Source organism: Chiloscyllium plagiosum, chromosome 34, assembly GCF_004010195.1.
Source record: "Chiloscyllium plagiosum isolate BGI_BamShark_2017 chromosome 34, ASM401019v2, whole genome shotgun sequence".
NCBI lineage: Eukaryota > Metazoa > Chordata > Chondrichthyes > Orectolobiformes > Hemiscylliidae > Chiloscyllium > Chiloscyllium plagiosum.
The window spans coordinates 37,390,661-37,404,002 of NC_057743.1; the positions used below are offsets into that span (position 1 = coordinate 37,390,661).

General features: G+C 44.9%; 1 protein-coding gene across 2 annotated transcripts in view; it reads left to right on the forward strand.

Annotated features, from left to right (window-relative positions):
• The first annotated feature begins 1,664 nt into the window (after positions 1–1,664).
• ctnnbip1 (catenin, beta interacting protein 1) overlaps positions 1,665–13,342 on the forward strand; it is a 72,175-nt gene continuing 60,497 nt past the window's right edge. For both annotated transcript variants that reach the window (XM_043676193.1, XM_043676192.1), the window contains exon 1: positions 1,665–1,954. The gene's annotated coding sequence lies outside the window, so the exon portion shown is untranslated. The remainder of the gene's footprint in view (positions 1,955–13,342) is intronic.

Consider the following 13,342-nt stretch of genomic DNA (forward strand, 5'->3'; position numbering starts at 1 on the left):
ACCTGGTGTTGGATGATTTTTAACTAGCTTAAAACTGGTACATTAACACCAGGTAAAATCCATTGTTCCCTTCTCAAAAATACAAGACTATCTTATGTTATGTGATTGTTAATGGAAGTGGGAAGACAAATTGATTGGACAATTACAATAGGCAACTTGAACTGAATGTCTAATTGTTTGTCTCCATCCAGTTGAATATCGTTGCGATGGTCTCGATGCTTTGCTAACAAAATCGGAGACGGCCGCCATTCATTCCCTTTCAAGGTATTTGTTCCTTCAAAAACTTTGCAGGCAAGTTGTCTCCATTCAATGGTCTTGTAATCTAGAAGACACAGTGATGCAAATGTGCAGCCATCTTTGACTGTGATTCCATTACACAGGAACATAGTTTAGTCTTTTTGCAAAAGAAAATCAATTAGGGTTCCAGCTAGTAAGTTCAAAATCAATTTTTTTGATATCAAGTACAATTTCACAAGGGAAGAAGTAAACAAGAGATTTCTGCTCCCCTGTTTCTGTTATGTATGCTTAACACAACAATTTTGGTGAATGAAATTAAGAGGTGCTGTCCAAACCTTGCACGTGTGGCGGCAATAAGGAAGTATTCAAAATTTGGGTGGAAGGGGTGTTGATGGAGGTCTCAGGGATAACCTTTCTGATAACACTTCAAATATGATTCTATCCTTGTGATCAAAGCATAACACTTGAATGGCCACTTCCAAGGAATGACCAGCTCAAAGTAACTACACTTCCTTCGAAATGAGGTTACTTTGGCCATAGAATGTATTCAGCCATTATGTGATGATTGAAAGGTCCCACTGCTGGCTAAATGTTCCCGACTGATAAAACAGTCCTTCTTTCAGCTGGAGCGTATGAGAGTGGAACTTTAACTGACCTCTGAGTTCACCCCAGAAAGAAACCCATGTGAACATTTCACTAATGTATTTACTTACTCAGATAGTCACCAATTGATACTGACAATGGCCCCTTCCTCAGGTCAGTGGCTTTTCAAACAGCAGCACGATGCCAATTTTTAAAGTTTACTCTTGGGATACAGGCCTTGCTGACAATATCACATTATTTGCCCATCCCTGATTACCACGGGTACTGGTGAATTTTCTTGAGCTGCAGTCATCTATGGTGTTGCTAGGTATGGAATGCCAGGATTGTGATCTAGAGACATTTAAGGAATAGTGACAGTGGATAAGTTAGGATAATATGTGCTGCTGTGGAGAAGAACTTATCTGTGTGGTGTTCCCCATTACATGGTGAGGCCTGTATCCCAAGAGTAAACTTTAAAAATTGGCATCGTGCTGCTGTTTGAAAAGCCACTGACCTGAGGAAGAGACCCCCCTCAATACCCTGATCCTGGGGTCACAGACCCCCCTCATTACCCTGATCCTGGGGTCACAGACCCCCCTTATTACCTGACCCTGGGGTCACAAACCCCCCTCATTACCCTGACCCTGGGGTCATAGATCCCTCTCATTACCCTGACCCTGGGGTCGTAGATCTACCTCAACCTGAGCCCTTCGTCCAGTTGCCGGCACAATGCCGTGTAGGCGCAGGCTCGGGGGAAGGTGACGGCGCAGGAATAGAATCCAAGAGGCGGGACGCTGAGTGACGGACATTGCCGGAAGGACGCACGCGCATACATCGGGAGGCGAGGCCTGAGACGGCCAACCCTACAGCGACGGCTGAACGCAGGCGCAGACTCATGTGGCGCCATCCGGAGTGACGACTGCCGGAACAGTGCCGTACTAGCGCAGGCGCAGTTAACTCCACAGCCGTGAAGCCAGCCAGGGTGCCGGTCGGACGCAGGCGCAGAGGCTCCGGTGTGCCGGCCGCCGGCAGGGCCTCATACCGCTCGGATTATCAGCTCGAAGAAGCCGCCTTGTGTGTGAGTGCCAGGCCGGGAGGAAGAGGCACCTTCACAGGGGAGGGTCAGCTGGACCGGGTAAGGAGCCGCTGTGTGTGTTGTTGGTGGAGGGTGTGAGTGTCCGGGGACGGGCTGGTGGCTCTGGGCCGGACTCCACTCTCTGAGCACGGACAGAGCCACCGCTTTGTCTCCCCTGGAGCCTCGAGCCCTCACATTAAATCAATCTAAACATCACTCAAACAAAACTCTGTGAGTTCAAACCAGCAGGGCAACTAGTGCCCCTGTTCCGTGACATTGTAAAACCTCAGCTGAGAGTTTGATACAAAAGGTTTCCTGTGTCTGAGAGACTGCTGTGTGTTGAGAGACAGACGTACATTGCTATAGCGCCCTTCACAACCTCCGCTCGGCTCTCAGCACTGTGGCAGTCCCAGGCTAATGTTTAGTGGATATAGCTTGATATCCAATCATGGCAGATTCAATTAAATTCAATCAACTGGAATAAATTGCTGCTGCAATGTGTAACCACTGTCAGATTAGATTAGATCAGATCCCCTACAGTGTGGAAACAGGCCCTTCAGCCCAACAAGTCCATACTGACCCTCCGAAGAGTAACTCACCCAGACCCATTTCGCTCTGAATGATGCACCTGACACTGGGCAATTTAGCATGGCCAATTCACCTGACCTGCACATCTTTGGACTGTGGGAGGAAACTGGAGCACCCGGAGGAAACCCACGCAGACAAGGGGAGAACATTGTTATGACAAAAATCTCCATCTAAAGGACTAATGTCCTTTAGGAAAGGAAATCGACTGTCCTTACCCAGTCTGGCCTACATGTGACTCCTGACCTACAGCGATGTGATTGACTCTTTAAGTGCTCTCAGGGAACACAGCCTGTGACACCTGATTGCATGAATGAATTTTAAAAAGAACAGACATTAAAATAGTATGTTTTGAAGTGTAGTCATTGTCATAATGCATGTGCTGAACAATTCACGCACAGTATGCTGTCCTAGTGTGATGTTAACCAAGGAAATCATTACTTTTTGTGATGTAGATTGAAGGGTAAATGTTTGGAAGGGCATTGGGGGATGACTCCCCTACTGCTTTTTGTTGAGATCTTCTTCATCTCTATGAGAACAGATATGTCCTCAGTTTAACATCACATCTGAAAAACAACACCTAGCAAAAATGCACTTGCTTGGTACTCTACTGGAATGTTAGTATGTTTTGGTGCTTAACTGTTGGACTGAAATAAGTTATGGACGCTGTGTGTTTTGGAGGGGAGATGGTGAATGCTGTAGTTGCTTTGTGTAAAGATTGAGGTGCTGCCTTTTGCAAGTTTGTTGAGGAAGGTGGAGGGAGTGGGAAAATAGTGTGCTTTCAGGAAGTTTTAACAGTCATTGCACCACTTATGCTGTCCTGCCCCCTACTTACCTAGTATACGAACTTAGAATTGTCATAGAATCCCCACAGTGCAAAAAGAGATTATTCAGCCCATCAAGTCTGCACTGACTCTCTGAAGAGTATTCCCATCACCCCATGCTTACTCTAGCTAACCCACCCCTTCTACACATCTATGGTCGCTGTAGGGAAATTTAGAATTACCAATCCCCACCTAACTTGCACATCTTTTTACTGGGGGAGGAAACCAAAACATTTTGGAATCCCATGCAGACACAGGGCGAACGTGCAAGCTCCACACAGACAGTCACTCAAGAATGGAATCAATCCCGGAGCCCTAGCACCATGAGACAGCAGTGCTAGCCACTGAGCCACCGTGCTGCCCTTTGGTAGATGGATGTAGGCAGAAGGAGTTTTAAAGACTTGATTTTAAACATGAATTGACAGCTAAAATGACCAGTTCCAGGACAGTCTCTTCATGTGTAAATCAGATTTCAATAAAAATACAAGCTAAGCATATTGCATTTGAGTCCACTGTGTGCCTGACTAAACAAAGCAAGCAAAACAAATAGAGCGACAAGATCAGTACTTGTGTAGTATTTTGAAGGGTTGACTGAGGGAGGAATGTTGAAGTCACTAGAAAAAAACATCATCTTCAAATGGTGTCATGAGATTCTTAATGTTCATCTGAAGCCCCAGAAGATTTGAATGACTTATTGTCAGTTTTACAGTGAATGTTTCAGTAAAATACTGAAAGCTTCAACTGTTGCCCTAGTCTGGCGTCATTTTGAATAGTTTAAGAGTAAAAAGATAATAACTCAGAGCGTCTATCTTTATTCTGCTGCCTCTGCCATGTGTCACTCACCAGTGAAATGACACTGCCACCCATTGTCCACTGACTCACTGCTGCCTGTGCTGGACCCACCATTGTAGGAGTCACCACTCTTTGTACCATCTCTTCATTGAGCCCACCTCGCTGATGCTGCTGAGTCCCATGCTTGAACCCATACTTGCTCCACGACCAAGAGTCTCTGGCTCCGCTGCTGCCCCACCAGTGCTAGGAGTCCCCGCTCTGGGCCTACTGTAGCCAGGAGTCCCTTGTTCTGCTGCCCAGCCAGGCCAGGCCGCCAGTGTGCCAAGAGTGCCCTGTTCTGGCCGCCCTCCTCCGAGATAGAACATGGAAAATTGCAGCACAGAACAGGCCCTTCAGCCCACGATGTTGTGCTGAGGATTAATCCTAATCTAAAACAAAATAACCTAACCTACGCTCCCCTCAATTCATTGCTGTCCATGTGCATATTCAGCGGTCACTTAAATGTCCCTAATGACTCTACTTCCACCACTACTGTTGGCAATGCATTCCATGCACGTGTAACTCTTTGCATAAAGTACCTATCTCTAAAATCTCCTCTATACCTTCCTCCTAACAACTTAAAACTATGACACCTCGTGGCAGTCAATCCTGACCTGTGGAAAAGTCTCTGGCTATCGACTCTATTCATGCCTCTTATACACCTCGATCAGGTCACCTCTCTTCCTCCTCTCCAGAGAGAAAAGTCCGAGCTCAGTCAACCTCTCCTTGTAAGACAAGCCCTCCAGTCCAGGCAGATCTTGGTAAACCTTCTTTGCACCCTCTCCAAAGCCTCTACATTTTTTCTGTTCACCCTATTATAGAACCGGACACAATATTCCAAGTGTGGTTTCACCAGGACTTTGTAGAGCTGCAGCAAAATCTCACGGCTCTTAAACTTAATCCCCCTGTTAATGAAAGCCAAAACACCATATGTTTTCTTAACAGCCCTATCCACTTGGATGGCAACTTTGAGGGATCTATGCACTTGAACTCCAAAATCCTGCTGTTCCTCCACACAGCCAAGAATCCTGTCTTTAATCCTATATTCAGCATTCAAGTTTCACCTTCCAAAATGCATCACTTTGCATTTATCCAGGTTGAACTCCATTTGCCATTTCTCAGCCAAGCTCTGCATACTGTCAATGTCACGCTGCAGCCTGCAATTTCCCTCGATACTATCAACGGCACCTCCAAACTTTGTGTCATCGGCAAACTTATTAACCCACCCCTCAACCAAGTCATTTATGAAACTACAAAGAGCAGGGGCCCAAGAACAGAGCCCGGGGGACACCACTCACCACTGACCTCCAGGCAGAATACTTTCCATCTACAACGACTCTCTGCCTTCTGTCAGCCAGCCAGCCAATTCTGAATCCAGACAGCCAAATCTCCCTGTGTCCCATACCTCCTGACTTTATGAGCCTACCATGGAGAACCTTATTAAATGCCTTGTTGAAGTCCACGTACACCACATCCACTGCTTGACATTTATCGACCTGTCTCATCACCTCCTCAAAGAACTCAATAAGATTTGTGAGGCATGACTTGCCCCTTTCAAAGCCATGCTGACTGTTGTTAATCATGCTATACTTTTCCAAATCGTCATAAATCCTATTCCTCAGAATTCTTCCCAAAACCTTACTGACTACAGACGTAAGACTGACTGGTCTGTAATTGCCAGGGATTTTCCTATTCCCCTTCTTGAAAAGAGAAACAACATTTGCCTCCCTCCAATCCTATGACTCCCATGGAGAGTGAGGAAGCAAAGGTCTTCACCAGTGGCTTAGCAACCTCCTTTCTTGCTTCCCAGAGCAACCCAGGATAGATCTGGTCTGGCCCTGGGGACTTATCAATCTTAATGTTTGCCAAAATTTCCAGCTCATCAACTTCCTCAATCTTGATCTGTTCAAGGCCTGTTTCCCCACTCCTCAAAGTTCTCATTCACAATGTTCCTTGGTAAAAACCAAAGCATAAAACTCATTTAGGGCATCCCCTATCTGCTCAGACTCCACGCACAAGTTCCCAATGCTATCCCTGATCGGCCCTACCTTCTCCCTGATCATTCTGTTCTTCTTCACATATGAGTAAAATGTCTTTGGGTTCTCCCTAATCCTTCCCGTCAAGCCTTTTTCGTGCCCCCTCCTGGCTCTCCTCACTCCATTTCTGAGCTTCTTCCTAGCAAGCCTGTAATCCTCTAAAGCTGTGCTAGATCCTTGCTTCCTCCACCTTACGTAAGCTGCCTTCTTCCTTTTAACGGGAAGCTCCTCTGTTCTCATCATCCGAGGCTCCTTAATCTTACCCCTTCTTGGCTGTCTCAGAGGAACAAACTTATGCATCACTCCCAACAACTGCTCCTTAAACAGATGTCGTTGCCATCTTGAAGAGTCTGCTCCTGACACCTCCAAATGTTGGAGGAGCTTTGCTGCCACTGACACTGCTGTCGGCCCCGAGTGCCAGGAGGACGAGCTTGCTGCCTGCTGCTGTCACTTCTGATCACCAGGAGGTGACGCATCCATTGCTGCTGCCACCTCTGACTGCCAGCAAACCCGCTGCCACTCTGTGCATGGCCTGTTCACTGCCATGCCGATGCTGCCAACTAACCCGCCAAAGACAAAAAAAAAAGAAAAAGAGCAGAAGTGAAAATAAGAACAAAAACAGATGAGAGCAGGCGAGCTTCAGGGAAAAGCCTGCACATTGCCCTGTTCCCCCACCGCCATCTTGAAAAATGTCTCATGCTCTGACAACTTCCGAAGAGTGCACCTCAGCAACCCTGTCTTTGTTGTTGTATCAACTAACTGTGTAAGTTTAAATCTTGATGTGGAAATTGAATCTAGAATCGTCTAACCCGTAGATGAGTGCTATCAACTGAGCTAAGTTAACGGTTTTATAATTGGTAAGTGATGAGCTGCACCTTCTCAGACCCCAACGCTATATCCTTTGGCCCTGAGATGTATCTATGGAAATGTTAAGAGGCAAGGGAGAGATGGTGGTAATGTCAGTGGGTAAATAATGCTGAGGCCCAGGCTAATCGTTCAGGAGAGATGATCGGAAGCCTTTCTACACAAAGGGTGATCGAGGTTTGGAACTCTCTTCCGCCAAGGGCAAGGGATGCTGGATCATTTCTTCATTTTAAATCTGCGATAGATAAGTTTTTATTATAGCTGAAAATGTATTGCTGGAAAAGCGCAGCAGGTCAGGCAGCATCCAAGGAGCAGGAGAATTGACGTTTCGGGCATGAGCCCTTCTTCCTGAAGAAGGGCTCATGCCCAAAACATCGATTCGCCTGCTCCTTGGATGCTGCCTGACCTGCTGTGCTTTTCCAGCAACACATTTTCAGCTCTGATCTCCAGCATTTGCAGTCCTCACTTTCTCCTAGAAGTTTTTATTATACAAAGGTATTGAGGGATATGAGCCGAAGGCAGGTAGATGAAGTTAGGCCACAGATCAGCAGTGATCTAATTGAATGGCAAAACAGGTTCAAGGCGCTGAAAGGCCTCCTCCTGTTTCTAATGGGGATGTTTTAAAGCACGTTATGACAGCTGTTGGAATTTAAATTCAATTAGTTAAATCTGGAATTGAAGCCAGTCTCAATAATGGTAACCATAAGTATTCATTAATCATCTTGTTCATTTTATGGTTGGCAAGATATAATGTGTGTTGTGTCCCAGAAGTCCGTGCTGGGCCAGGGATGGTTGCTACGTTTGCTGAAACACAGAGGTAGGTAGGAAATTAAGTTATGAGGGGGAGATTGGTGAGCAACAAATGGATATAATAAGCATTCAAGAGTGCATTAAATGATTGTTTGAACAGAAAAAGTGTAACAAGGAATTGGGAAAAGAGAAGAGAGTTTTGATTTGAGTTATTATTGACTCGTACCGAGATACAGTGAAAAGTATTGTTTTGTATATTAGCCAGACAATCATACCTTACTTAAGTACATCAGGGTAATAGAACAGAATGCACAATATAAAGATCAACTCTAATATATGAGCAGTCCGTTCATCAGTCTGATAACTGCAGGGAAGAAGCTGTTCTTCAATCTGTTGGTACTAAGTCACAAGGTGCTTTGTGTCTGCACGAGCTACCCAAATCAGCCAAATGACCATTTTCTCAGCTGTACCAAGGGGAGGAGTAAGCAGAGAGCAGGTGAATGCAAAGGAATAGGTGATGTGAGGTACATATGCTTTAATGCAAGGAGTATAGTGGGTAAGGCAGACGATCTTAGGGTCTGGGAGTATGACGTAATTGCGATCAGAGAGACTTGATTGAAGAAAGGGCATGATTGGCAACTAAATGCTCCAGGATATAGATGATTCAAACAGACAGGGAGGAAAGTAAAAGGGGGGGTGGGGAAGGAGTTGCATTGCTTGTCAGGGATGATATCATGGCTGTGCTAAAAGAAGACACTATGGAAGGCTTGAGCAGTGAGGCATAATGGGTAGAGCTGAGAAATACAGGTGCAGTTACATTGTTGGGGCTGTACTACAATGGTGAATGTGAGGTAGAAGAACAAGTAGGTAAACAGATTATGGAAAGGTGTAGAGGCAACAGGGTGGTGGTGATGGGAGACTTTAATTTTTCCAACATTGACTGGGGTACACTTAGTGTCAGAGGTCTGGATGGGGCAGAATTTGTGAGGAGCATCCAGGAAGGTTTTCTAGAACAGTGTGTCAATAGTCCAACTAGGGGAGGGGCCATATTGGGCCTGGTGTTGCAGAATGAGCCAGGCCAGGTGATAGAACTTGCAGTGGGGGGTTTCTTTGGGAATAGTGACCACAATTCTAAAAGTTTTAGAATACTCGTAGACAAAGGCGAGAATGGTCCAAAGGGAAGAGTACTAAACTGGGCCAAGGCCAATTATATCAAAATTCAGCAGGAGCTGGGAATTGTGGATTGGGGACAGCTATATGAAGTGCAGTCCACATTTGACTGGGAGGCTTTCAAAGGTAGTGCAGGATAGGCATGTCCCTTTGAAAACAAGGGAAAGGAAAGGCAAGATTCGTCAAATGTGGATGACAGGAGAAATTTTGCGATTAGCCAAGAGGAAAAGGGAAGCATACGTAAGGTCCAGGCAGCTAAGAAGAGAACAGGCTTTGGAGGAATGTTGGGAGAGTAGGACCAATCTTAAATGAGGAATCAAGCGGCTAAAAGGGGTCATGTAATAAGTTTAGTGAGCAGAATTAAGGAGAATCCCAAGGCCTTCTATTCATAGATAAGAAGTAAGAGGGTAACTAGAGAAAGGGTTGGTCCATTAAAGGATAAGGAAGGAAGGTTGTGTGTCAACCAGAGAAAACATGTGAGATTCTGAATGATTACTTTGCATCAGTGTTCTTTGAGGAGAAGGACATAATGAATGTTGACGTTAGAGATAGAAGTTTGTTTACTCTGGATCACATTTACATAAGGGGGGAGGATGTATTGGGTAGGCTAAAGGATATTAAGGTGGACAAATCACCAGGACCGGATGGGATCTATCCCAGGTTGCTGAGGGAGGCGAGAGAGGAAATACTGGGGCCCAGACAGATATCTTTGTAGCATCCTTAAACACAGGTGAAGTGCTGGAGGACTGGAGAGTTACAAATATTGTCCCCCGTTCAAGAAGGATAATAGGGATATTTCAGGTAACTACAGACCAGTGAGCCTGACGTAAGAGGTGGGAAATTTGCTGGAGAAGGTACTGAAGGATAGGGTCAATTTATATTTGGAAGAGAATGGGTTTATCAGTAATCGGCATCACGGTTTTGTGCGGGGGAAATCATGCCCTCACCAACTTGAGTTCTTTGAGGAAGTGACCAAGTTGATAGATGAAGGAAGGGCTGTAGATGTCCTATACATGGACTTTGATAAGGTTCCCATGGTAAATTAATGGAGAAAGTTAAGTCACATGGTGTGCAGGGTGTTTGGCTAGGTGGATAAAGAACTGGTTGAGCAACAGGCGACAAAGAGAAGTAGTTGAAGGGAGTTTCTCGAAATGGAGAAAGGTGACCAGTGGTGTTCCACCAGGATCAGTGCTGGGGCCGCTGTTTGTGATGTACATAAATGATCTGGAAGAGGGCTTTGGTGGTCTGATCAGTAATTTTGCAGATGACATGAAGGTTGGTAGAGTAGCAGAAAGCATAGGGGACTGCCAAAGAATACAGGAGAATATAGCTAGACTGGAGAGTTGGGCAGAGAGATGGCAGGTGGAGTTCAGTCCAGGCAAATGTGAGGTGATGCATTTTGGAAGGTCTAATTCTAGAGTGAACTATACTGTAAAGGGAAGAGTCTTGGAAAAAGTTGACGAGCAGAGAGATCTGGGAGTTCAGGTTCACTGTACCTGAAGGTGGCTGCACAGGTGGATAGAGTGGTTAAGAAGGCATGTGGTATACTTGCCTTCATCAGACGGGGTATTGAGTATAAGAGCTGGCAGGTCATCTTAAAATTGTACAAAACTTTGATTTGGCTATATTAAAAAAACTGTGTGTACAGTTCTGTGTGCCACATTACCAAAAGGATGTGGATGCTTTGAAGAGGGTGCAGAGGTTTACGAGGATGTTGCCTGGTATGGAAGGTGCTAGCTACGAGGAGAGGTTGAGTAGGTTAGGTATGTTTTCATTAGGAAAGAAAGAGATTGAGAGGGGACCTGATTGAGGTCGACAAAATCATGAAGGGTATAGTCAGGGTAGATAGAGAGAACCTTTTTCCCCAGGGTGAGGGATTCAATAACAAGAGGTTACGTGTTCAAGGTTAATGTAATGTTTAAGGGGGATACATTACATAGAGGGTGGTAGGTGCCTGAAACGAGTTGCCAGCAGAGGCAGGTATTGTAGATTCTTTTGAGGTGTGTCTGGACAGATGCATGAGTAGGTGGGGAGCAGAGGGATATAGATTCTTCGGTATTAGGCGATAGGTTTAGACAGTGGATTTAGATCGGCACAGCTTTGGATGGTTGATAGGCCTGTTTCTGGGCTATAAATTTTCTTTGTTCTTATTCTTGGATCTTGATCAGTGCAGCCAAGGAGTGGCAGATGCAGTTTAATTTGGATAAATGCGAGGTATTGTGGTTTGATAAATCAACCAGGGCAGGACTTACACAGTTAATGATAGGGCCCTGGGGAGTGTTGTCAAACGGAAACACCTAGGGGTTCAGGTACATAATTCTTTAGAAGTTGTGTCACAGGTAGATAGGGTGGGGAAAAAAGGCATTTGGCACACTTGCCTTCATTGCTGAGACCATTGCTCAGACCATGACTTGGGACATCATATTGTAGTTGCACAGGATGTTGGTGAGGGCACTTTTGGAACACTGTGTGCAATTCTGGTAGTACTGCTATAAGAAGGATATTATTAAGTTGCTGGAAAGATTTACCAGGATGTGACTGGGACTGGAGGGTTTGAGTAATAAGTAGAAGCTGGATAAGCCGGACTACTTTTCACTGGAGTGCAGGAGATTGAGAGGTTATCTTTAAGAGGTTTATAACATCATGACGGGCATAGACAAGATGAATAGCAAAGGTCTTTTTCCCTAAGGCAGGGAAATTCAAAACTAGAGGCGTATTTTTAAGGTGAGGAGAAAGATTTAAAAAGGACCTGACGGACAACTTTTTCCACACACAGGGTGATTTGCATGAATGAATAGCCAGAGGAAGTGGTGAATGTAGGTACAGTGACAGCATTTAAAAGACATTTGGATGGGTACATGAATAGGAAATGTTTAGAGGGATATGGGCCAAATGTAGGCAAATGGGACTAATTTGTTCTGCATGGACAAGTTGGCCCAAAGGTTATGTTTTCATGCTGTATGACTTTATGACTGTATAAAACTAAAGTAGGGAAGTTATGCTTCAGTTATATAGGGTATTAGTAAGACTACAAATGGAGTGCAGTGTACAATATGATCACCTTATTTAAGGAATGATATAAATATGTGAAAAGTCGTTCAGAGGCGGCCAATACTTGGAATGGGCATGTTGTCTTATGATAGGTTGGGCTGACGAGGTTTGTATCTATTTGATTTTAGAAGAGAAATAGGGGACTTGCTTGAAACATAAGATCCTGAAGGGTCTTAATAGGGGAGTGAGGATGGTTCCTCTTGTAGCAGAATTGATAAGTAGGAGTCATTGGGGTTTTTATTTATAACTAAGGGATCATCCAGTTATGACAAACAAGTAATATTTTCCCATGGAGAGTCATGAGTCTGAGCCCTCTCCCTCAAAAGGCAAAGTCTTTGAATATTTTTCAGGAATTGAAAGGCTATTTGGGTCAGATGGGAATATGGAGTAATCCAATCAGCCATAATCTTATTGAATGGCAGAGTAGCTTTGGAGGCCAAATGGTGGCCTCCTGCTTCTCGAATGTTCGCATCCTTCAGGGAAGGAAATCTGCTCTACTCACCTGGTCAGGCCTCCATGTGGCTGCAGATATGTGGCAACCTGATTGTTTCTTAATTGTCCTCTGAAATGACCCAGCAAGCCACTCAGTTTGAGGACAATTAGGGAAGGGCAGCACATACTTGCCTTGGAAATACTGTCCACATCTGATCAAAGAAAGAGAAAGGGGACTCATTGGCACAACACTTGCACATTGCGAGCTAGTTGTAAAATAGCGGTCACCAGTGCCTTTGAGTGGTCAGCCTACTTTCCTGAGGTTACAGAACTTGTGGTCAAAACAACTGAGGGATTGAATTAGCATTTAAGAATTGAATGTTATGGAAATATGAATGTTTGAAGTGTTGATAAAAGTGCTGTTAACTGGCTTGGAAGGCATTTGAAAATAATGCATGAGCTACAAACAGGTGGCAGTGAACTTGAGTCTCTGGAATCCTTGTTGCTGTTGGGAGCAGTCGTTGTTAATTTTTAGCAGGACGACCAGGCTGATTTTCCACAGTGATTCTAATATCACCAAATAGCTACCCAGCAAATGGGACCATCTGCTTCAGATGGCAATCCCACGCCTTAAGTTATTACTTTTGGGCGACTAAAGGAAGGTAAACATCAATGATTCACTTCTAGGCAGTACAGTCAGTTCTGCTATAACGTGGTAGTTCCGTTCTCATGCAATTCTGTGTTATATAAAAAAAAATCGCATAATTGCAGCACCATTAAAACCAATGGGGCCTGAATTGTGTTAAAACGAATACACACTTTAAAGGTCACGCGATAGAAACCTAGTTGCCTTCTCTCCCCCTCCCCACTTCCCATTTATCTCTCCGCCCCCTTGGGCACCCCCA